Source organism: Pelecanus crispus, chromosome 9 (assembly GCF_030463565.1).
Source record: "Pelecanus crispus isolate bPelCri1 chromosome 9, bPelCri1.pri, whole genome shotgun sequence".
NCBI classification, from domain to species: Eukaryota; Metazoa; Chordata; class Aves; order Pelecaniformes; family Pelecanidae; genus Pelecanus; species Pelecanus crispus.
Window position 1 is genome coordinate 13,406,297 of NC_134651.1, and position 25,406 is coordinate 13,431,702.

General features: G+C 44.1%; 1 protein-coding gene across 1 annotated transcript in view; it reads left to right on the forward strand.

Moving 5' to 3' along the window:
• Positions 1-25,406, forward strand: part of LPP (LIM domain containing preferred translocation partner in lipoma) — a 341,053-nt gene that overhangs the window by 241,661 nt on the left and 73,986 nt on the right. The window lies entirely within an intron of this gene.

The window sequence follows — 25,406 nt, forward strand, 5'->3', positions numbered from 1 at the left end:
CCAGTGACAGTGGAATATAACTAATAGGTCCGTGCAGCTGTCTCCCCTTTCTGGCTACGCTTTCCCTCTTGATTTCCAGCATGGAGAGCAGCAGGGATAAGCCAAAAGTCTTTCCTGCTGGCAGAGAGGTGCAGTTTGGACACCTCTCTGCCAAAAATGTACATTCTTGAGGGAACAGCCAGATGCCTTGGCATCACCCAAGATGCCTCAGTTCATTGAATCTTAGAAATGTAAAGGCTGGGAGGGATGGAGACTATCTCATCCCATTCCCGTCAGCAAAGCAGGATTAAGTATATCCCAGGGAGCAGCTCCCAGACATTTCTCCTGGCAAAGGCCACTTCTGTTTGGGAATCCTGCTGTTGCTGCCAAATATCCACCGGGCTCCTGACCCGAGTTCCTGCTGGTGTGGTGCCACAAGGACGTCTAGGCTCTCCCGGCATACATTTGTCACGCTAGCCATGTCAAGATGTTTCCTCCATGCCAAGTTTGATATCAGTAGAGATGCGGGCCTAGTAGGGGCGGTGAACTGCAGTGCTTTTAGATTTGGGAGGGTTTGAGACCTGGGCTGCCTTGTCTTCTCTGTTCTTAAAAAGAAGGAAATCTGCAGTTCTGTTGCCAAATGGTGATTTTTTTCCTACAACATAAAATCAAGGCCTCGAACCCCCTAGTTTTGCAAAGACAAGTTAGAAGCTGATCTTTCTCATTAGAAATAACTGTGCAGTGAGAGGGTGATACTGCAGCTGTAACACATTGCAATCTCTCTTCTCGTTTTTCTTTCCTTTGAGGCCACTTTTTTCTCGCTGGCACCCAGCATTAGATGTGTACGTTTATATTTGGCTACTAAAGAAGCAGCCCGAGGTATGATTTTCCATAGCACAATGCATTTGACTTCAATAGGGGCTGCAGGGACGCAGCAGTTCAGAAAAGCTGACCTCTGATTTAGTGTTTACAGATGCATTTCAAAGCTTGACTTCAGGCACGTGAATTTGAAAATGTTTGACCTAAAGTCCTTTTCCCCTTTCAGTTTATTGCCAGCTCTTATCTGGTCTTTACTGTCGCAGGTCACCATATTATCCCTTAGCAGCAGCCATCAGTAAGTGTCAATTCCCAGCAAATGAATTCAGCAACTTGCCAATATTTTTTTTTTTTATGATGGCTATTTAAAGATGACAAAAATCATGAATCTTCCAGGCTTGTCATTGAGAGTTTATATTGAGTTTGTTGACGAAACAACTTCAAAGCTCATCTGAAGAGGAACTGCAGGGTTTGAAGAAGCAAAGGCTTTTGATAGTGTGCAGTAGTCCAAGAAATTGAAGATAAAAACCAACTTGCTGGCATTTTATCCATATTCCTTCTTCCTAGTCAGAGCGAGAGCTTTTCTTCACACCCATGAAAGAGTCTGAGCATTTTCCAGCCCCTGTAGAGGCCAACCACCATGTACAGCAAGGGGATGTTTTTGACCCTGGGGGTTAGAGAAGGGGAATTAAGGCCCAGAGGGCGGCAGTGGGGGGGAGTGCGACCTCCTTGAGCGCAGCAGCGTTTCTTTCTCTCCCTCTTCACATCCTGCAGTGGAAAGTTCCATTGCAATGTTGTGGTTTTACAATTGCAAATTTTACTTGCTGAGGAAAGTTTGAATTTTGTGGACGTTGTGATAATGGCCAGTAAAATCTCCTCCATAAATCTGTTTGGTGAATCCCCTGGTTACCATGTGCATTCTCATCCTGTGTGCGGGCCAATGGCTGTCATTGACACTTATTTTGCAGTCAACGAACTGACTAGCAGAGTTTATGGAGTAACTGCAGCATTATGCAACAAGTGCGAAGGTTTATGGCTTTGGGTAGAAAGAAGATACTATAACAACTAATGTAACTGCTTTAGTAACCACCATAACACCAGGTTGGTCCATAAAACTCCAAATTGGATTGAAAATAAAGTGTCTAAAAAGTGTGTTTCAGGAATAAACCTCTATTTAACAGAGAGGAATGGATTTTAGCTGGTTTTAGCTGTTGAATTTATTTTAGGTATCATTTCGTTTTTCTTGAAAAGCAGGGATTTGCTGATCCTCCAAGCTTCAGCTGACTGCTGTTTCTGAACACTGTGGCACGGTGGTTCTGCAGTAGTATATTTATCAGTCAAAGTAAAGTTAAATGTAATAGTAATATCTTTTGTTATAACAATAGTTATCTTGTGTATCTTGTATTCATTCAGTGGAACAGTCTTGTGTTTCCCCAAAAAAAGCCCCATTCTCCAGAGATAAAATCAGACCGCAAGATAAATCCAATACTAGATTGTGCTAGCCACTGAAATTATGGTTTGAAAACCTGGCCCTTAGCTAAACTCTCGCTGACTCTGGCTGAGCCAAAATTTCACCTATGATATAGTAAAGCACCAATTTTTTTCTCCTTAAGTGAAATTGAGTCACATCAAAGGCCCTTTAAGTGTCCTTGTATTTTTCAGTCTTCCTGCAAATTATGTTCTCATACTCAACCAGAGCCCCTATAAAACATGCATGTGCTAAATCAAAAAACTAGCAGTACAGAATTGTCTTATGTCTTGGTATAGAGTGTGGAGTCGGTATTTCCTTTTTGCCTTGCTGTCTCAGAGGATCACAGCTCCAGTGGCTGGATGCTGTTGTCCTCTGAGATGAGTTTAGAAACGCAGGCCCAAGGTGAAATTTCCTGTATCTGTATAGGCACGAAGACAAGTGACTTGATCTTCTAAATACTGTTCTGGTAGCACTTCCAGCTTGCTTCATTGAGCTGCCCAGATTCATGATTTAGATGCTTTATAGGTGGGTATGTGTTTATATAGCTATACTATCTGTATATGTGTATATTGTATATATTATACATCTGTATACTATATGCTTGGGATTATATTCTTGAAGAATCTTGGTTTGGTTCTCTCAGCAACTCTTTTCTGCTGGTACCCAAAGCAGTGCATGGAGAGGGTATGTTAAAAGGACTGAGATTGAAGGAGTGGAAATGGAATGTTGCAAGCACACCCAAGCGAAAGTAAAAGTAATGTAAGTTCAATGCAAAGGATTTCAAAGTGTTGACCTCTTGTGCGTCAGGCCTAAAGCCCTTACTAGGTTTTGCAAGTGGGTTTGGTATTGCCAGTTCCTCAGCTGCGGTTTTTTTTTAAACTACCAAGCAAAACTACAAAGCCTTTTCTGTGTAATTGCTAGAGGGTCTCAGAAAACTGATTTCCACAGCAGAGTGCACTGAACTATGACACTTGGCCTAAGAGAGCAGCAGCAGGTTGCTGTCCTGTACGTGGAACAGCACAGAGTAGCACAGTGCAGACTACTCGCCTGTGCTGCCTAACAGCCATGCTAACAATACTGTGTTCTGCACATATCTCTCTAGTCATGCATATTTTAAAATGCCATTTTAATAACTGAAGGCTTAATGCTAAACTTCCAAACTTTTAATGTTGTTTATGCAACATACAAATTAGACCAATTTTGACAAGCCCTGAACCTTTGTCAGGTGCAGTTATGAGCTTGTTCTGTAACAGCACTGGACTTTCAGGAATTGCAATAAATAAATTCATGAAATTAAAAGCCCTGTGGTGAACCCCAATCAGGGCAGTGGATCAACTGGAGGCTGTCTGCCTGCTGCAGAACGCCACTCCATCTTCTCTGATGAATCACTGAGTTGTGCGCAACATTAATAAACATGAGCCAGAGAGCAAAAAGGGTGTTACCTAGATGTAATGAACTCCTGAACTGACTTGGAGAACGTGGCATGCTGACAAGGTGTCATCAACTATGAAGCGAGGCAGGCCCCCTCACCTCTGAAGCCCAGTCATAGGTGTCACAAAGCCGCTGTTATCTGAACCATTATCTGTGGAGCCAGCCGTGCGTGGTTGCCCCATTAACGTTTCATGTGCAAAGAGAAGAGGCTGCGAATGCTTAAAAGTCTCCCAGTGGCTAAACTGTAAAGTGCTTATATTTTCTTTAATTGAAGACAGCACACAGGCATGTGTGTGCACATAATCTTCAGCCTGGAGATTTCAAGCTGTTAGGTAAATTAAATATTTCAATGAGAACTTTTTGGGTTTTGTCACTGGATACTGTTAGCCCTTAGTAAATTAGGAATAAATACTTGCAAAGAGAGTTTCATTTTTCTTTAGTACTATTTTCTGATGGCAGCTGGACAGATAATGCAGCCACAAAGTGGAACTCCTTTATAAAGAAGTGCAAATACAAGCTCTTCTGAGGCTTGCAGGCAAAACCCTGCAGTTTCATAGCAGTAGTCAGCAGTATTTCAAACAGTGAGAAGACAATGGTCACTCTGAAAGGTAAGAAATGTATTTGGACGGTGGCATTTCAAAACCAAGCACCGTTCCAACAATTGTGACCACATCTGATTACAGCAGAGTCATGCCAAAGGGAGGCGTGAATTGTGGTCACACTTGAAGCCTTTGTGCATCCCTCTGGTTATAAAAAAATGGTTTGAAAGTGGGGGGGGGTAACTAATCTGCACCTGCCCACTGCAGGAATTGCTAAAAAGGTGTAGGGCAGATGTGAACCAGGCATCTTGTGGGCAGGAGACTGATTCTTTCGGTGTATGGGCACTTACAGAACACAGGTATTTTCGTTCACTTTTATTTTTCCCCTCTTGCAATCAAGTGAGTATGGTTGTCTCCGGTATTCTTCTGCCCACCCTGAAAACAGTGAGCTGCTCCAATTGTCAAAGGGTGCTCAGTAGTTTTTACAAAGCCTGGTTCCTTTGAGACATCAGGCAGCGAGATGTGTCAGTGTCTTCAGCAAATGCTGGTTTAGGTTTTTGAATGTGAGTTAAGGTACTGTGAGCTGTTAATTAACTTATTTTTCACTCTGTCCTGCCCTCTTGTGAACCCAGATGTTCTGCTTAAACCCTGAGAAGGGGAAAGTGATCCTGACCAGTGTGTCTGTAGGTGAGAGACTTGCAAAAAAAGTAATGTCAACTGCAAAAATGGAGAGAAGTCTGCTGTGTCTTTGGTCTTTCTGATGCGTTCCTTCAACGTGGACAAGTCTTTCAATGCATGTCTTTTCTAAAATGCCCCATTTCCCTTTCCCCCTCTGTAATGGCTCTTGCTAGCCACCACTATCCACTGAGCCCCTGAGTTGAGCTCCAGCTATTTAGATCCTTCCTGGTTTGTGAATTAATAACAGGGGCAAAACTTGCTGAAGAAGGAGAGCCAAGGGGATGCAGCCAGAGGAGCCCTGTGGCTCGCATGCCACCGTCACCACGGCTCTTTCAGCATTGGACAGAGCTCTGCATCACAGAGGGGCGGCATGGGAGAGCGAACGCCCCAGGCTGCCTTGGGCAGCAGCAGGACTTCCAGGGGCATGCAGCATTGGGCCCACCTTGCTGAGGTGTGAGAGGGTTTTGCCATAGGTACTAGCAGCACCAGTGAAAGGCGGTAAGAAGAAAGCACAGTAGCTTCCTTGGGTAAAAGCTTCCATGGAATTTGGCTTAGGCTGGATGGGGGCTGCAGGGTCCTTTGATGGCGATTTGGATAACCTAGTGGAAACTTAAATATTCACTTATAAACCAGCATAAAAATAATACTCCCCATCTGTTTAACTAGTCTTGGTCTGTCTTGCAACAGTTCACTGACCATCTGTTACCGTGGCAGAGACAGAGATTATGAATCCACTTGACTGTATGCATTTCAAACTTCAGTTTATTTTTGGTTGCTAGTACATATGGACCATGTTGTATTACTCTCCATGTGTTTGTTCACAAGGACTTCTCGGCGCAAATTTCCCTGGGAGGGGTGTTTCAGAATGGGGGAAGAAGGGGAAGAAAAGCAATTAATTTTCTACTTCAACAATCATAAATAGTTTCTAATTTGGATCCCATCTCACTCTCTCCCAGCAAGATGTGTTGGATGGATGCAGCAGCCAGGGGAGGGTGGCAACCCAGATGTGAGCTATCTGATTTATGAAGTCACTGTCAGGCATGCATAGTAAAACTCAGACAAAATGAATCATTTCAGAGTTCTCTTATCGGTGTTTCTCCTCTCCCCGCTCTTTCACATGCTTAAAGGGTGGGCAGGGTGTTCAGGCACACACCCACTACCTCCATGCTTGTTAGTCTCCATATCCAACAGGTGCTGTTAAAATAGAATTGCACTTAGCTGGTTAGATGCATTTGCAGGACCTGCTTGTGAGACATGCTCTTGGTTTTAGCAGCGGTGCTCTCTGTTTTATTATGTGATGCTCTTATTAGCCCAAGTCAGAGTAGTCTCTGCAGCAGGCAAAGATCAGGGAGAAGTGGCTCCTTCCCAGGAGCAAGCAGCATTATGAAAAGGAGCCAGTATTTGGTTGGGCTTCTTCATGCTGCAGATCACCATTTGTTGCCCCATCTGTGGTGTGTGGCTGTTTTATTGACCCTTACTGAGGTCAGTCTTGGTGAGATGCATTGGAAGCAAATTTCTCCTAAGATCATAATGTTGTTCCTTGTGGACAGCTTCCAGGCAGGGGCTTTGTAGTCCAGCAGAGCTGGAAGGGGTGCTGTGTACCAGAGCCGGCTTTTCTTCCTGCTTCTGTTTTACAACAGGGTAACTTCATTCATGTCTGTAGTACTTCAGCCTTGGGGTGGCATGAGGTGGAAGTGAAACTTCCACAGCCTAACCAGGTGTGAGCCAGGCAGCTGAGCAGCTGCTAGGCGATTAAGGTAAATGCTGACATAGTCTCGATTCCTTTGATGGAAGCATTTTAGAAAGCTGTACAGGTGACAAAGGAACATTCCAGCGGTTCTGTACTCGTTCCTATTCCTCATAAAATGTTTTGTGCTTTCTTTCTAACTTAGCTTATTTAGACAAGCAACAGCATCCATTCAGGCATCACCTAGCACTCCAAAAGAATCAAGTTCAGCTCTAGATCAGCTATAAGTCGTCACGACTCCTTTTGTCAGGAAACCCTTCTAGCACACACAAATGCTATGGGGAAAAATACAGCAACATAAATACCTGATGGAACAGTGCCTCAGTGAACTGCTGTTTCCAGACCAGGCAAGTGTTTCAGGATCCTACCAGGGCCCACAGTATTACTGACTACTGAGCAAAAGGAGTGGGCTCCTATGCAGTGTGGAGAAGCAACCGAATCCCTCTCATCGGGAACCAATAGCACTTCTGTGTGTATAGCTGTAATAGACATGTAGACCAAACAGGATTGTGGTGCTGCATTAATTATCAGCTAATTAGCCCCCTTGTTTTTAAACAAGCCCTACTTTATAAAAATCAGGTGAAAGGATTTCTTGCATATATTACTTACCAAAGCTTTGTTAACACCTCACCACCTTTAATCCCTCTCCATTCTTATTTGTATTTCGTAATCTATCTGAATTAACAGTGGTGTGACCCATTCTCCGCTGAGGCCAGACTGCCAGCTTATAGAAGTTACTGAAACGAGGCGCCAAAGTAATGTAAGGACAAATGCCTCCCTGTACAGATTGGCATGAACACTGGAGGCAGCATTTGAGCGTAATATTGACTAATTATTTAACCATGAGTGGCAGCTTTGAACATTGTGTTCTTTTTGCTTCGCTTCCCGCATTTACTGTGAATCTAATTATGAAGGGAACAAGTATTTCTTCTCAGGTCGCTGAAAACGCAGCAGCTAGCTTTGGGAAAGTGCATGGGATGCAAAGTGGAGGCAGCCGTGAACTGTACGTCAGCTAGTTCCAGTAGTAGAGCCAGTACTAGCATGCTAGCACTAGTACTTGCTGAGCAGAGAGCAGGTGCTGGTGGGGATCTGGTCTGAAAATCCAAAAGCTCCTGAAAAGAGAATAATACATCTTGGACTAAAAATGCATAGTTAGAAATTAGCTGCTCAGATTATTAGCAACATGATTTTTTTTTTTTTTCCTCCCTTTCCAGAGGGCTCAGATTTTTAATGATGATTCTTTCTGTGATGTTAACAAGAAGTGTCCCCAGTTGGATGCTTTTCAGCAGGGGTCATGTGTATCAGGAGATATGGCCCCTAAGCTTCTGGCATTCACTTTGTGTGCAAAATGTCCCTGCTGTAGACAGAAACTTTCCTGGATTTAAAGGAATATATATGTACAGTAAACAGCTGGATCCCCTGAATGATAGGAGACAACTTTCAGTTGCTTGAGAAGACAGTTGGTCATCTTATTCTTTCCCTTTCCACTCTCCTTTGGTCTCCTAATCCATGAGTTGAGAAATAAGAGACTTCAGCTTCTAAAGGGCTGAACCAATAAACAAGTAGTAAGAGAGGGAATTAATTTTTAGGTGCTGCACTGAACCTTGTGACACCCTGAGCAATTAGACATGTATTTAATAAGAAATTTGAGTCTGATCCTATTTATTCTGCAGCCCCTAGAGAGAAGGACTGTCTCTTCAAGTGGGTTTGTGCAGTCAAGTCAGACTCATGACGTGGACCTCAGTGAAGACTTGTGTCCCAGTTACGCTGGACTAACGCCTCCTTGTGCTGAAGAGCGTAGACTATCCTGTTGAGGTGGCCTTGTGCCTTGCCTCAGTCCTTTGGAGTAAGCCTGTCTTCACTGTTGAATTTGTCCAGTTCAGAGAACATGGTTTTAGCTCAGCCCAGAGGTGAGCTGTGAAACCCAAGTTCATGCATCCTCGCTGGCCATGTGCATATTGCTGGGATCTGCAAGGGCACCCGTCTGCTGCAGCTCCTTGTGTGGCTGCCAGCTCAGCCTCTCTATGGCTTGTTGGGTTTCTCTTCCATAAGCAAAAAGTCACCCGGAAGATTTTGCTTGGCCCTCAGGCTCATTTGGAGTTGTGGGAGGCAGCTGGAAGACAGTGAGTGCCTCAGTGGTGGAGCAAAGCTTGCTGGATTGCTAACGATACTCCAACCTCCCCCCAGCAAGCCTGGCTGTGCACATCTATGCTTTTGTGGCAGATTAGCACAGTAGTTGTGGCAGGCTAAGGATACCGTTGGGGAAAAGACCACATTGATACTGCCTTGAGGTGCATTCTTGGAGGCTGGAGTCATGTGCAGTATAAATATATCCTCTTACTCTTTCATCTGGAGTCACATGGTGCCAGGGTATTATATTAAATGCTGTGTTGCAGTATGTACTCTGTGGATGACTTTGTGAATGATACTTTTTTCCACAATAAATTAGGTTGAAATCTCCTAGCTCTAGACCAGGGTGTTAATACCAGCCCTAGCCCTTGCTTCCTTTCCATTAAGCATTATTGAGTTAGCTATGGTTGCTACTTGCTGATTTTCCTCTGTGAGAAATCTACTGGCTATCTTTCCTGGAAGTGCCCAATGGATGATTTTAACTACAGAGGTTATTGAGACATGCCAAGACCAAGATGTCAAGGTTGGCCTTGAGCATTTGCCTCCGTACTACTGGAAAGTTTATTTCTGAAGTAAAATGGTTGCCAATAACCCATTAGATAACTTGATGTGCTCTGTTCCTGGTTATTTCCAAAGTCTGCTACAGGGCTCTGATCCCAGAACGCACTTTTAATAAACTTGCGATTGCTTTATTTGTTTTAATTTAAGGTACCATTTCTGCAAACACATAGTTGTATGGCTTTCTCTTTGCCCTTGATGCTGAATTGGTTGTGCATATTAATTAAGGGCCATTAGCAGAGCAAGTGCAGAGCAGTGCAAAATGTGACAGAGCACATGTGCTGTTGCTGCAGTCTACATTGTTCTGTGTTGCACCACTTTTTGATGGGATTTGAAAAATTACAGGTGAAAACATACTCTTCCTTTATTAGCCACTATTATTAGAACCATATGGCTTGAACTGAGGAATAAAGCGTGTCTGGCATGTATCAAGCTAGCATGTCTCTGCAGATGAATATAATTTTTGAAATATACATTAAAGGGGAAATGAAGGTGGGCTAGTGTTGTTCACACAATTGCTCTAGGAGGTGCTGGCACTATTTCTTATTTTTAAGGTCATGCCACAGGGTCACTGGAGGATGACGCAGTGGTGCAGGGCAAGTTCTCTATAGGAATGCTGATGTACTGGCATACACTTGCATTCAACTTTTTATATTCCCTCATAAAATGAGAATCATCCTTGTTTGTGTAGAGGTTAACACGTGACACATAACACAAATCCATGGAAGGTATTTGCATATTGGTGTGCCACTGCTGTGCTGCTGAGTGAAGTTCAAGATGAGACCTTGACCATCCTTGCCTGGCTTGTCATGAGATAAGAAAGCATGCTGTCACACTGCGTAAGAGTCTCTGGTTTTGAGAAGAAACATAAATCCCCCTATCTCAAGGCAGTCTAATTACAAATTACCTGGAGTCAAGGAGGAATTAGTCTTTTGACATACTATTTAGTATTTTATTGTTTTATGCTTCTTGTATTTTTTACCACTTCATCATCAGGTGATGGTCCCTCCTGAAGACAGGACCCTGCAGTGGGTAGAAACCGCAGATCTGGTCTGCTCTGGGGATTACATGAGTTTCCCCTTGTCTAGAGGGTGTTGTGAGTACAACCACCATGGACACCATGGATTTGTGCTGTGCTACTACTAGGAAAATGAAATGCTTCTTCCTTGGTCTCCAGAATTAACATGTCTAATAGGTCCTCAAACATGTACTTCATTTTCCTTCTTCTTGGGGTAAGGAGGTTTATTAAGCGATCTCTCAAAATCACTTCCAAATCTGAATCTGTTCTCTCTTGTTTTTTCTTAGAATTATACAGGCTTGTTAGGTGTCTTCTCTCTGCCACTTTTAGAGTTAATTAGGTCCCTGTTGGTACTGAAGGACATTTGACCAGGCCCGCAGCCTCGGTATGTGAGTACAGATCTGGGGAACCAGCCACTGCTCCGCTCTCGCACTGTCTCCTTGTGCAGCCAGGGTCTCCAGCAATAGGCAGCATCCCAGGGCGAACGAGATCCCACTTGCGATTGCCATCTCTCACCCAACTGCCCTCGCGGGAGAGCCTCATTGATACCGACAGCAGCCACCACCATCCTAGCATCAGGTAGTAGCTAAAAAATAATGCAGGGTGGAAAAAACCACCCGACATCTAAATATAAATCTCTAATGCCTCGGTAGGGAGCATTGCATTTCCTAATCATTCAGTCAAATTGTTTAAAGATTGATTAATACTGGAAAGCCTTTTGTTTCCACCTGGGTCCCTGGTCTGTCCTTACATCAGATCTTTCTTGAGAAGGCAGAAGTTTCCTTTTCCTTCCCTCCCAGTTCTCTAGCAGCCCTTCCCTTGCTCGTGTGCCCTTTCTCATGAGCCCTACTGCCCACTGGAGCAGTGGGAGTACCATGCGGTCACCAGCTGTGTTCGCAGAGCTGTGTTGGCTCCTGCAACAACCTTCCAAAGAGCAGCACGTTAGGGCAAGAGCAGGGGTCTGGAGAGCACAGTGTGGTGTTCAGGGCAACATGTCTTGCTGGCTGCAAGCTGGCACAACTCCCACAAAGCCAACCCGTTGAGTTGCACCACCTGGGCTTGCCACCCACCCTTAATCGTAGCACAGGTTGAATGAAATAACACGCAGACGTGGAGAAAATGGCGAGAGTGATTTTTTTTCCCCAACCCCATCAGCTGGCTGCCTTTGAAAATCAAAGGCTAGAGAGATTTCTTTCCTCAGGAACACATGCCAAGCAATCATGCTCCACTGTTGCCGGCAGATTTGTTTTTGCACACTTCAGACAGGAAGAACGACACTCTTGGGGCGAAGAAGCTGGCACAGCGCGAGCGAGGTGGGAAGAGGGGAAAAAGCCAGCAAGTGGCAGCAAAATCTGTGGCGGCTTCGCAACGTTCCCTAGCAACCCGCGCCCCGGAGAGCCGCTTGCAATGTCTCCTCTTTATCAGTGCAGCTGCATGTGATGTACTAGCCTTGCCGTGGTCTGGCTCGCGCTATTTTGGGTTTAAAAACCAAAGCATGTGATTGCAGTGCTGTCATGGGCATAAGGACTTTGGATTGCTCTCTTGCACAGATGGGAGCAATTCACAGGGAAGGTTGGGAAAGTGACTTTCTGTTCTTGCTTGAATGTTGTCTGGTACCAGCTAGTAAATACCGTCTTGTGGCTTAAAGACTTTGCGATGAGTAGATTAGAGAGCTCCCCTACCATTTGTTTTCCCCATAAGGTAGTATTGCAGGGGGGGCTTGCGTGGATGTTTCTGGAGTAACAATCCATCTTTCCTTCCATCCACTGCAGACACACGTGGGTCTTTGCACAACTGACACGTGGAGCATTTTGCTGTCTGGGGCACCTATGCTGATTTTCTGAATGCTTCCTTGCCTTGCTGTTTCCCTGCTCCTGGCTAGATCTACTGCATCCTGTCTAGCTTCTGGGTGGTTTTAATAGGGATTCAGCACCAAGTGCCAGATGGGCATTCCTGTGGACCAGGACAAAAGAAGCCCTCTATTTGACTAACACAAATATTTACAGCCAATACAGTGGGTGCTCTGAATGTGAGCTGCCTCTTGCACCTGAAGTCTAGGCTGGAGATACAGCATCTTGGAGATGGTAAAAGAAGAGCAGTCACTGTGCCTGTTAAGGACCCGGCTTCTTTGTCATACCATTTCTGAACAAAGTTTCTTTGATTTAGCATCTGGAACAAAACCATAAAGTAACTTAATACTGCACATGAGCTTCCTTTCCTCTAAGCAGCTTCAGACCTGAAGATGATCCATAGGATCTTCAGCTGGCTTTGCTCAACTCCATTGCAGAATATGCCACAACTGCTATCACAATCACAGATGCATAAACAATAAGGCTGGAATAGACTTGAAGATCTGTCTGCTGCTCAGAGACAGGATCAACTCTGCCTAAACCATTCTTCACAAATATTTGTTTGTTCCTACTCTGAAAAGCCTCAGTGATGGAAATCACAGTCTCTCCCCAGGCCTCTTCGAGCACTTTGCTAGCCTCAGTGTTTCTCTTCCTCCACGTTGCAAACCCTCTAAAGTGTGTGAAGTGATTTGCAGATGTGTGTCCTACAAAAGGAGGGGGCCTGAGCCCCCTATTTAATAGTGTAAAACTAATGCAAAGGGGCAGGAAGGGAACATGGAGAGCAGAATACATAGTTTTGAGGGAAAGAAGACAAAGGAGTCTGCAAAGTCTTTGATAGTCATAACTTTTTTCTAGGTATGCTTTTGAAATTTGCTTGGCTCTTAGGAACAAGAATAGGTGAGAAGGGAGGTGGAGGAGGCATGCTTGCTCCAAGGTCCTCTCCGAGAGGGATCCAGCTTCTCAAAAGGAGCAAGAAGAGAGGAGGCCCTGAAAAACATGTTAGTCTGAGCTGAGAGGTGGTAGCAGGAGTCTATGAAAGCCAGACTGAGAGGGGCCCTCTAGCTGGGGACAGGGACTTTAACGAGTGTCACCTGCAAGGAAGCAGGTTTCAATCACCCATATCCCCAGAGAGTGGGGTCTTTGTCTGCAGTGTTTGCTCTTGGTCTGGCAGCCTGGGAGCCGGTTTTCTGCCTGTGTCATGTGTTCCTGTGAAAGACAAATGCAGCTGAGGGCTCAGGGGGCTGCAGTTAGTCTGGGCCGGGCTTGGACAGCCTTGTTGACTCAAATAGTGCCTCTCGACCAGCCGATGTACACCTGAGTACATTGCTCACTTTGGCACGCTGAGCTAGATCCTCCGCTGCTGTGTAAATCAGCGAGTTCCCTGGAGCGACTCTGATTTGCACCATCTGAATGTCTAGCCCATCCTTTTCAAGTAAATTCAGCAAGCAGAATTATATATATCTCTTTGTTTTTCCCCTTCAGCCTTTGCTCAGTCAACCTGCGAGCTGCTTAATCATTAAAAAACAGAAGGGGGCTGCTGCTGTTGTTGTGGTTGGACAGGACACAAAAACGTTTCACGGACAAAGTGGTCTTTTTAATACATCAAAGTGGTCTAGGCACAACATTATGTCCTGCCACAGCCCTCAGCCTCCTCAGCTCTAATTGTACACGCCACCGCCGCTTTCGGTTCGCTCCATTCTCCATGAAGTACTGCTTGACCAATTAGCGAGATAAGTTCGTCTCTAGCCCAGGAGGTATGTGGACAGCCTTCTTAGCTGCATCTCTGTGCATGGAGGAATGTTTTGACAGCTAAACATGGATCTTGTTGAGCTGTCAGTTCTGCTAACTCTTCCAAGTGTCTCTTATTTATTGAGCCATCAGGCTTTTCCTGACCTCCTCAAAGTCAGTCCCAGACTCACACAAAAGACAGCACAGAAATACAGCCTTCTGAGCAGGGTGAGTTTCTTCAAACATTTGATGCCTTGAACAGCCCAGATCATTAGGTCTGTATGTCAGTGCAATGGCTGTGCCCTCAGGCTGGCGGCAGCCTTAGAGGCTGCAGCTGGGGAAATTCAGATTCCCTTCCTTAGTGCACAGCCTGGTTTGGCTGCCAAGATCTTGAGGCTTTTTAAGAGGCTGATGGCAAAGCACAGGACAAGGGAAAGCAGAAGAATGGCTCTGAATCCAGGGAGGCCCCTATCCCCTTCTGGCTCCAGAGCTGAGCAGGGAATTTCTTCTCCTTGCTCTTTATTCTTAACCTGATCTCACTTGGAGACCATAGGTACTTCTGCAGTACACAGCACAATCCCCACAGCACAAGCACCTATGCACTTACCCTCTGGAGCATTGTGACCACAAAGTAGTTTTCCGTTTGGCTGGAAAGCGTGCCTGTGACGGATGTGGGATCATGCACTAGATGCAGCAGGGGAAGCAGAGTGGGGAGCATGTGGCATTTGAACCTGATATAACCCTTACATGTGGGAATCAGGTGAGAATGAGGGTATAGTGCTCTGTTCTGGGTGCCCACCCTCCCTGATGCCCCAGCAAAAAAACACACACACATGTGTCTGGAAGCATGCATAGTCTGAAACTGGTGGATTTCGATTAGCATTGGATTGTTCTTGTACAAGAGAGCGGATTCAGTAAAATCAGCTGATGCTGGTACCTCTCGTTTGCTCTTGCTTTCCTGCCTGCTACCTGCTCTGAGGATGCTGTTAGTCCATCCTTCCATTTCATCCAGCTCCTTTGCACATTAGTCTTCCCTAAGCCACTCTCCTTCATGCAGTGGGTGCATACAGCCCTCTCCCTGTGGGCTCTTGCCAGCTCTGGAAGCTCCTAGCCAGGTTGCACTTTCTTCTTCCTCTCTGCCTCTTCCCATCCTCTCCTCTGATGCTGGGGTCTGTCTCAAATCCCCTACTGCACGCTGTCTTCTGACTGGTCTTCCCCTCTTCCTCTTCGTGCCAGCACTTCTCTCTTGCCTTTGTAGTTCTGCCTTTTTTAATTGTTATATTTATGTTGGAAAAGGCTAATTCACTCTTTGCCCTGGCTCTTTCCCCATGTTGCCAGAGCCCTCATTCCAGCTCTGACCTTGACTTCTCTGCTGCTGTGGCTCTTCTCCTCCAAGGGCCATTTACAAGCAGGATGAGTAGCATCTGCAACAGCCATGAGTAGCACAGCCAACTCAGATCTTCAGTCCTGTTCCAGCAGGTTGCAAGGAGAAGGTTGAGACCCTTTGAATGTTGAATAGCCACAGTGAAACTTCCTGCAGCATTTTTTGATAGCCCATAACACCTGCTTCTTTGCCTCCCTGCCACAATTTGGCCACCAGGTAGGATATGCTGGGTCCTCTGCCTGTGGTTCTCTCTGAAGGAAAATCATTCCTCATCTCTTGCTGCCCTTTTCTCAGCTCCCACCTCTCTGTGATTGTGGGAAATTCCTGAGCAGGGACAGTGATTCAAAGGAGACTTGGAGCTTTTATCTGAGTAATATTTAACTGCCCTGGACTGTATTACAGGAGAATTATGACTTTGTTGAGAAATTTCTACTGCTGTGAGCCAAATGAGAGATCATTTTCATAAGTACATTGGGTAAAATAAATGATAATCTAGATGACGGGCATTTGCCCTGGCCTTTTTCCCCCAAGTGCAGTACAGAATTTGGCACTGCTTTGTTCTGAAAATATTATTTCTGAGGTAGTTGATAGTGAAACATGTACAAGTCTCTTCTAAAGCAGCAGTGCTTAGGCTATGAAGAGGACGTTCACTGGGGGCTGCAGCCCTTCGCTGTTTCCTCCTTCTTTTCTTGTGTATTACCCCCTCTTCTCCTGATGGCACTGTTTAATTTCACCACCTTTTTCCTTACTGCCAATGTGTTGTACCCTCTGCTTGGCAGTGCTCAGCATCACAGTAGCACGTGCAAGTACAGCTAATGCCTTGTGGATGCGGGCTGCACTGCGAGCGTGCTGCCAGACACTGTCCCAGACTGTAATGTGGGCAAGTAGCATTAGGTCTGCAAGCAAACTGCCCACTTTTGGTGGACACCTCCGTTTCACAAAACGTGAGAGGGATCTTTAAGTTTTTAATCACCAGTCATTATGATCAACTCCAGTCTGGTACCAGTTTTGTGAAGAGGCCATTGTCCTAGCTTGGGCTGGAGATAACAGAGAGGCCAGGGCTTGCTGGTAGAAGTGGTATGTGTGAGCTGCTGTGAGCCTCAACACTGATGGTCTGGGTGATACTCCTCATGAATTAAATAGCGCATCTTTCCAAATGGTACTTGACATGATGTTAGATGGCTGAGCTGGGATTCAGGCGACCTAGAGATACCTGCAGAGGGCTCTTCATGAGGAGAATTAATTGTTTTAAACACAGTAAAGCTTCAGTCTCTTAAAGGTGTATAAACCAATTCAGCAACAAAACCATCCACATAGATGTTATAAAATACAGAGATACTCTAACTGAGGCAGAAAGCAGAGGACGAATTCTGATCTTTACTGCTTACATATTGTCTTGAGCTGTGTCAGCATCCTTTTAATACTCTTCAGTCTTTCACTACAAGTCTTTGAGGTGCAAGCAAATGAATTCTCTGAAGAATAGCAATCTTCCCATTATTATTTGCAAATTCTCTTTTCTCTTGCATCACTAGCAGAGGTGTCATTTTGAATATTTTTTTGTTGTCCTTGAAGCATGGCTCAGCTGAGGAACAAGCACAGTAGATGGCCTGGGCAGAATCCAGATGTCTGGTCTGTCTGTTAAGTTTCTGCCTCCTTTCCCCTGACTCAGTCACCTGAGAGACTGAAAGTCAAATGAAGGATCATACTCAACGCTTACACTCTCTGACGTGTTCAGAGCTCCCCAGCCGCTTTCCAAAGGAACTTGTACTCATTTTGTTAAAAGGGGTTGGGACCCTCTAGTAAGCACTTCAAGAAACATGGCCTGTGCACAAAGCTAAAAGAAAAACAGCAAAGCTCTTAGAGCGAAAGCAGCTACTCATGAGGAAAAAAGAACAGGTGATTCTGGGATCAGAACATGAGTAAAATAGAGAAATCTTTCTGTCCTGAGATAAGGAAGAAATTTCTGAGTCCAGCAGGAACGTAATTTGCTTTTGCCACAGTTGTTTTCACTAATATTATTCTTACCGCTTTTATTTATACAATAAGACCGCTGAGGGGCATGTTGGGAGACCAGTGTTTGTTTTGAAGATGTTATAATCTTAAAAGACAAAACATAGGCACATGTGAGTGGAAGGAGACACAACTTTGGCTACCAAAGATAATTAATAATAGTCATAATTTGTACTCATTCAGCATCTTTCATTCAAGGATCTCAAAGCATTTTGTAATCAAGAGTTCATTGAGACTCTCAAACTCTCTTGAGACAGCCAAGCATTACGAACACCACTTATAACAGCAGGGTGCAGGATCAGACTGGTTAAGAATATTGCTGAGGATAAAACTCAGGAATCCTGCCCTCTGATGCTATGGATGCTGAACCAAGCACCCACTCCAGTCTGAGAAGCTTTTTTTACTGTAATTTATATAAATAATCTTTTAATGTTAAGCAAAATATGTAGTCCTCATTTAAGTCACTGGTGTCCTGGGAAGTGTAATGCCCCATGTCACAGTTGACTAAAAGTGAGACTACAGATAGTGGGTTAAATACATTTCGTTAACCATTTGTTTGCTGTTATAGTTTTCACATGAAAAAAGCTTAGATTGAAACCTGTCTTGATGATGGAAAGTGATGTGATTTTAAGTTTCTTTGTGTATTAAAACAGAAACCAAATTTGCATATTTTAAGTATCTTTTCTAGCATATTCAGGCATCTGGCAAGAAAGCTATATTTAAACTGTTAATACAGTATGAATGCAAGTTTCACATGCAAAATTAGTACCATTAAAATTGTGAGATTTATTTTTCTTTTGAAACAAGTGATGCCCCAGCACTTCTGTTTTTGTTACCTGATAAGGCACTGCAGCTGGGACAGCCTATTTTTTCAATAGGCAATGAACCTGAACCGCAGGGCAGGTGGTGCTCATTGTACAAGCACCCAGTCCAGCCCCCAGCACTGTGTGGTGAATGGTGGTGAGCTCCCTCATCACTGTGGTCTGCTGGAGAAGGCGCTGCACCAGAGGTGTGTGTAAGCCTGTTGTGCACTGCCATTTTTCATATTCTGTGAAAATGGTCGAGCTCTGCCTTTGTGAAGTGTTTTGCAAAAGAAACACTTTAAAAAAATCAAAACTCAGTTATTTCCTTGTGTTTTAGGGCTGCTTCGGGCAGGTTAGGTTTTGGAAGGAGAGTACTTTTTTCAGTGGTTCTGTTGATGAATTGCCTGGGCTAGTTGTGTAGTGTGCGAGCAAACACATCTCCTTTCATCAGTATGAATTTCGCAGCATTCCCATTTTTACTAGGCGTGCCCCTGTGCTTGTGCTGTAAGATGGGAATGTGGCTTGCTTGGGAGGAAGACCACGAGACCCACTGTGGAGTGCCGCTCCCTGTGACCAGAGTCCCACACAGCTCTATGTCTTTCAGTAGTGCTACCTTGGATTTACACAAGGGAGCTCTGTACAGGTCTTGAGGCTCATCATCTCCCCAGGCAAGAAGCCCTAGATGGCACTATGTACCCTAAGATGTATAGCCAAGATGACAGAAAGCAAATTCAAACCCATCTACAACACTTCCCTGTGCAGCTTGGGACTAAGACTTGGAGACTGTCATCTCCTATGGATACTTATGGCTCCTACTCTGAAATTCAGGTTTTGACCTGCTGATAGTAGTAAATATAGTGCTTAATTAATTAATGCTTTGAAGACAGCCCTGGAACCCAACAGCATTATGACATAAAGAGGAGGGGAATTGATAAGCAGCCCATAAGGTCTTTAATGCTGGTGGTGATAGATGGGAGTGAGAGAGTGCTTGACTCTGAGCTCAGAGAGGTGTGGCAAGGCAAGCAGCTTAGAGCAGAATAAAACCTTCAATCTTGAAACAGATAGATGAGTACGCATACTCCTGATGTAATTTTATGAAGCAGACCAAGCTCTTCCAGCCAAAAACATAGGGCTAAAATGACACAATCTCTTTATACATATGTTGGTATAATGGTGATGCCTCATTCGCCCTCTCAGTAGTACATCCAGCTTGTGCCTTGAGTTCCTGGCTTTTTTAAAAAGTGCCTAAAATGTCTGTTACCAAAGTAAGTGGGGTTAATAGGAAAACACAAAACAAAACAGCACTCTCCCCTTTTCATAGGAAATAAGCCTTGACAAGTAAAGTGTATTTGTGTAATGATAGGGCCAAGGGGCTCCAGGCAAGATTAGGCACTGCTGCACTTGTTTCTGTGTATACATTTAAGCCCCAATGGGACATTAAAATGTAGTATTTTCTAGGTGTCCTTATTTGAAATATAGTTTGAATCTACTGTTTCCTGAGATAACATGTAAAAAATGTATTCCTTGGGGATCTGTTTGGTTTGCTTTTTCTAATGACAAATGGCCAATGTTGCTCCATAAAAATCTAGCTCATCTCCTGTTAACCCTGAATATATAAACAAACCACAGTGTCCAGCAGAAAAAATGACTCTCCATAATAGAAGTATAAGCTGTCATTTAACACAGTCATGCTCAATGCAGAAGCAAGCAGCAGACAGCAGTGTTTACGGATTAGCCAACTTTTATAATGCCTAGCAAAAATAACCAGCCCTTCCAGATTGAAAACATTGGTCAGAATGTGAAGAATAGCAAGAAAAGCTACTTAGTCTGTTTGCATATAATACAATACAAACAATCCAAGGACAAAACTGTGATGCTCATTTATTACTGTGCTTGACGATTAATAAAACACTCTGTGTAGTTACTCACATTGCAGAAGCTTTGAGAGCTTTGCAGGCACTGATTAATTAAGAGAGAAATACTGTTAAACCCATTTTACAGAGTAATTAGGGTGCATGTACAGTGATCCTATTGAATTCAGTATCAATACACAGAGACCAAGATTTTGTTTTCATGACTATAAGCTAAAACCTGGGCTCCAGAGAGTCAAAACAGGCATCTGTATGAGCAGCCTGATTTTCAGAAGTCCTGGGAACTTCTCAGCTATTTAATGATTTTGCACTCTGGCTCTGTTGTCTTCCTTTTAAAACTGTCAGACAAGATACCTCCTCTTCTACCTGTGTGCATCCCAGTTTCACAGTGTAAGAAAGAGATATTTGGGCAAAATTTCAGGCTGTGAAGTTAAAATGGAGAAAAATATTTTTAGTAGTATTATTATTATTGCTCAAATTCTGTGTAACTTACTGTCACAAGAGATGGTTGAAACTAAGAGCTTAGGAGGATTAGAATAGGACTGGGAACGTGCATGGATAGCTAAGTGAGGATACAGTTACAATAATGAAGTTTAAAAATAAAGAAAAATATCCTCTAGAGCTTTGAAGTAGCGACAAAAGTGTCCTATTTCAAAGCAAGCCAGTGCTTCACAAATGAGGGTTCTGCTGCCAGAACTGCCTGTTCTGGATTGCTGGTTTGCTGTGGGAAGCGGTGGCAGGACAGGTAGGCGGCGAGGGAACTGGTGGCTTGTCCCACTCTGGCATATCCCAGAGGAGACCTTGCTCCTGCCTGCCCAAAGACTTGTGATTTCCAGCTGCTGGTGTGGGTGGGAGGTCACTGGCTGTCAGCAGGTACCTCCTCATGCAGGGCAGCTTCTTCAAAGGATCTCAATAAATTATTCTCCAACCAGGAGTAGACCCAGGAACATGCATGTCGCAGGGAATCTAAGCAGAATCATCTTTTCAGGAATCTGTGTGTGCTCTGGTAGCTCTAACTTTTCACTGGGAAAATAAATCAAGAATTAAAATATTTTTTTCCAGTGCATATCCTCTGTAAGAGAGATCCGTTGGCCTTAATTATAAACTGAATTGCAGCTGCAGGCAATCTTGATATTTCTTTGGGAGCTCAACTCATGAGAGATGTGGCACCATGCTGGATTTTTTGGTCTGAAAGTTTGCGATTGTTTTGGACAGTCAATAACTTAAATGAAAAAGTACGGTCTTTGTCAGGCCATTGAATAAAAAATGTGCTGCGATGCTATTTAACTGTTTATTTAACTGATGATCAGTTTTGGTGAGTGAAGTGAAAGGGAAGTGCTAACTTTATGCAGATGAACAAGAAGAAAAAAATGAAAGAGAAAGTAAGTATCAGTGAAAGATGTTTCTGGCTGCCTTTCAGTTCCAAATTGGGCTAATTCTACCTTCTGAAAAGAAGATAATTTCCATGTTTCTGTAATTGGGAACACATAATTGAAGTTATTTTCTCTCAGAGAGAAGCAGCTTTTTCTACAACATTTGCAAATGGACAAGAAAAATGACCACATACAGTACACTCTGAATGATGGTGCATTCATCACAGCATCATCTTCAGATCTCTTTGGAGATTTTGCGCTGTGGTCTTTATCCATTCGGGTAAAAATTTGTATGTGGATGGGGAAGTTTCATGTTGGTGACTGCACCTCACTAACTGCAGAGCTCCCTTTTCTGGGCAGCCATTACCTCAGAGGCAGCTGATTACCAGTGAGATCTGGAGCAGAAAACATGTGCCAGAGAAGCACTGAAACAAGTATCAACTTCATGTACCAAAATAATTATGCAGTGATTCCACACGACTGCTTCTTTTGACCTGGCTTTTTAGGAACTGAACTTTAATGAGGAAGATGAGCCAGATGTTGTTGCAGCGCTTTGAGAGTGGCACAAGCGATTAACTCACTTCCTTTCGTTTGTAGCATGAAGATATTTTCTGCCACAGGGTTTAACCCTGGGAATGCTGGCATTTTCCTAGACATCCCATTAACTAAGCATGCAGGACAGTGTGTTCTTAATGAATGCATTTGCAACATGTGTGACTGCAATTGTCATGCTCTTCCCTGAGGTTGCTCAGTATTTTATGGCAGTAGCAAAGGTTGGACTCAGGTGCTCCTGCTCCCAAAGCATGCTGGCTTTTTGCTGACCAAGGCTCTTTTCCATTTTCGTGGGTCAGTTTATCATCCCTGATGTTGCTGGGCTTATCCAGACAGAGTGATGCCCAGAGGATTTGGGAGGCCATGTTGCAATTCAGCCCCAGCTTTGACCTGTCTGTAGCTCAGAAATATATATTTGTGTGCATCAAGGCATCATGGAGAAAAGAGAATGCATGAAGATAACTGTGGTAGATTAGACAGCAAATTGGATTTCTAGACAGCCTTGATCATTGTTCAGATCAGGAGAAAATAGAGGAAGTTTAATAACAACAACACAACTCTGTTTTGTAAGGAAAGCCAAAATTGTATTTTTTTTCCCTGACCTAACAAAGGAGGAGGAAGGAAACTGTTTTGCTGAAACAAGCATTTTAGATTGGGCTAAGGTTACACTTTTCTCTCTATGTTTGTGTGCGTGCGTGTCCCAGCAAACTCAACAGCATGTTCATATGCATGAAATGCATTTTCCTGGAGGCACATAGTCAGCATGTGCCATGCGAGGAGGAGGAAGATGTGCCTAGCACTGCTTAAATGTTGGTCAAAAAGGCATAGCATTTTAGTCAAAATAAGTTAAAGCGTCTCATAACATTGTGGTTGGTATTTGTTATTTTTGCTGACATTGGGTACTGGATAAGAAATCCAGTTTGGTTTGGAAAACTGCAATGTAGATAAAATACGAGAGCAGCCTATTTATTGTGTGTGTGAGGCAACGTGGCCTCCAAAACCAGAGAAAGTCAGACAGAACTTAAAATGTGCAATTTTTGGTCTTTCATTTTAAATGGCACAGCCCAAGTCCTTACTGAAGCGGGCACGAGTGGGCCCCCTGGTTGGGAGGTGTGGGAAGCCAGCGTGGAAGAGGGGGAGAAGCTTCGCACACTGCTTGCCCAGGGTGTCCTGCCAAAGCCTGGCTGGTGGTGGCCTGCAGATGTGGTGGCTTTGGGTTGGAGAGTGGTCTGCAATGCTGAGTCTGGCCCCGGCAGGCTGTGTGCAGGGCTCAAGATGTGGGGCTCACAGCAGCCTGGCTGCAGGTTTTGTCTTTGCCTTAGAGCCCATGTGTGATGATGGGCACATCGCTTCAGCTCCGTGCATCTTGCTTCACTTTTCTGTGAATGGACAGCAGCTTGTGCCTTCTCTTTTGGTCCATTTATATTATAAGGCCCAAGGGTAAAAGCAGTGTTTCAGATTATGTGTGGACAGAGCCAGCAGAAAGGCTGGAGCATGGCGCTTCCACACATTCGTGCTGCACTGGTGATTGCTAATGGGAGAAATACAGGGATGGGGTCCATCATCAGCTTCATGCCATACTGTCTTCTCCATGCAAAGTCTCAGTCAGTGGGGGGGCAATGGTCATTCCTTTCTGCATGGAAACTGAAATAGGTTCAATAGATGGAATAATATTTTAAGAGGCTCAGTTGCCAGATTGATTTCTCAAGCTAATAAATCCTTGGCTGCACTTGCTGTGTTAAAATATATGTTCAGGCGAGATTCATGATCAGCTCTTAGGAACAAGAGAGCAAAGGAAGAAAATAGGTTGTATTAAATGGTTACATTTGGCACCTTTAATTGGCTTATTAATAAACCTTTTTTTTTAGAGTTATGCTATTTATTATTTCTAATTGAATAGTTGTCAACCAGCCTTCTAAAAACAGCCACAAAGCACTGGCCAAGGGCATCTGGGTGTGCTGGGTCAAGTACCTGGCTCTGAAACTCCTAGTTGTATGAGTGGCCTTATCCCCACCAAAATTATGTGTCCCACAGAGATGGCACTTACATGACATAGAAAGCAAATGCAAAGGCCCATGCACCATACAGGCCTGTCTCCTCATAGCAAAAATAAGTTGTGGTAACCCAAACACATCAGCGTGGTGGCATTTATACAATAGAGTGTACCGAGCTGTGTGTGGACATTCAGGATTTCCAGATGTTCAACAGCTTCCTCAGAACAACTGTTAGGCATCCAGAAATCCTGAATGAATGCACAAAATCCTTGAATATTGCTCAGAAAACAAATCCCTGAGCAGAAAAAGAAAACATCTCTGGGAAAATCTGAATGTATGGTAGGTCCAATCTATATCCTCAGTCAGGAAGGCTGCACATACAGCAAATAGACCTCGCGCAGCCCTCCAGGGAAATGCATCCAGCCTGAGGCTTATTCCAGGTGCCCTTTCTTCCAGGGGACCATGCCACCCATCTCCCTTATGCACTGCTGCTACTCTGTTAGAGAGCAACTGGCAGACAGGTAGCAGGTGCAACTGCTGTATTGTGTGTGCACGGCAAATCCAGCACTTGCAGGGAGTGCAGTCATGCTGCAGCACTAACGGGTGCAGCATCGGTGAGAGAGATCAGGTCAACAAGCAAGGAGGGTGATGGTGTATAGCTTAGCATGGGCCCTAGAAAAACAAATATGACAAGGTCAGGAACATGCAAGTGTTTGGCTTCTGGGAGTGGATGATTGAAGTATTATTGCTAAGCGCCGTTCTGAGACCTTCTCTACATTGATTGATGTCTCATTTGAAATCTCCTTCTTGCCTGAAAGAAAAAGGTGTGAAAGCATTCAGTTAATTCTCTTGCAGTGCTTTAAAGCTACTGTTCTCTGTTGAACATGACTGGCTCAATAGAGATTCATCACGTCAGATGTAGTCTCTCTAAGCCAGATAGAGGTAGCCAGTGTATTGTTTCTCCAGTGATTTTACATTTTCTTCCCATTTAAGTAGGTATGGAGCATGGAAAAATGCTTCCTTGTAGACTAATTCTCCTAAGTTTCATATCTAAGGTCCAATCCTTGATGAAGGCAGCAATGAATGAATGAAATCACTCGCTTTACTGAAATGCTGCATTTCATAAATAAGTTAGTTTTCGCATGCAAGTCTTTCAAGAAAGCAGTGCACGCAAGGAAAACTGGTGTCAGCATTTTTTAAGCCTGAAATGACCGAGTTTCTCATTATGGACACCAAGCTTAGCTTCTTCTAAGAAACTTCTAGGCATGAGACTATTTCTGTGCTTCTCAAAATATGCCTGTACTTCTGCTGTTTTCCAGGGAGAAGACTCACTGAGACAGACTGCAAATACTGTATGCCAGCTGTTAGCATATGAAGGCCAAGAGGTCTCAGTTTCTAAGCGCATATTAAAACCTTTGTATCCCTAGTACTAAAAATCTGTGGACCAGCTCCTGCTCTCACTAATGTTAACAGC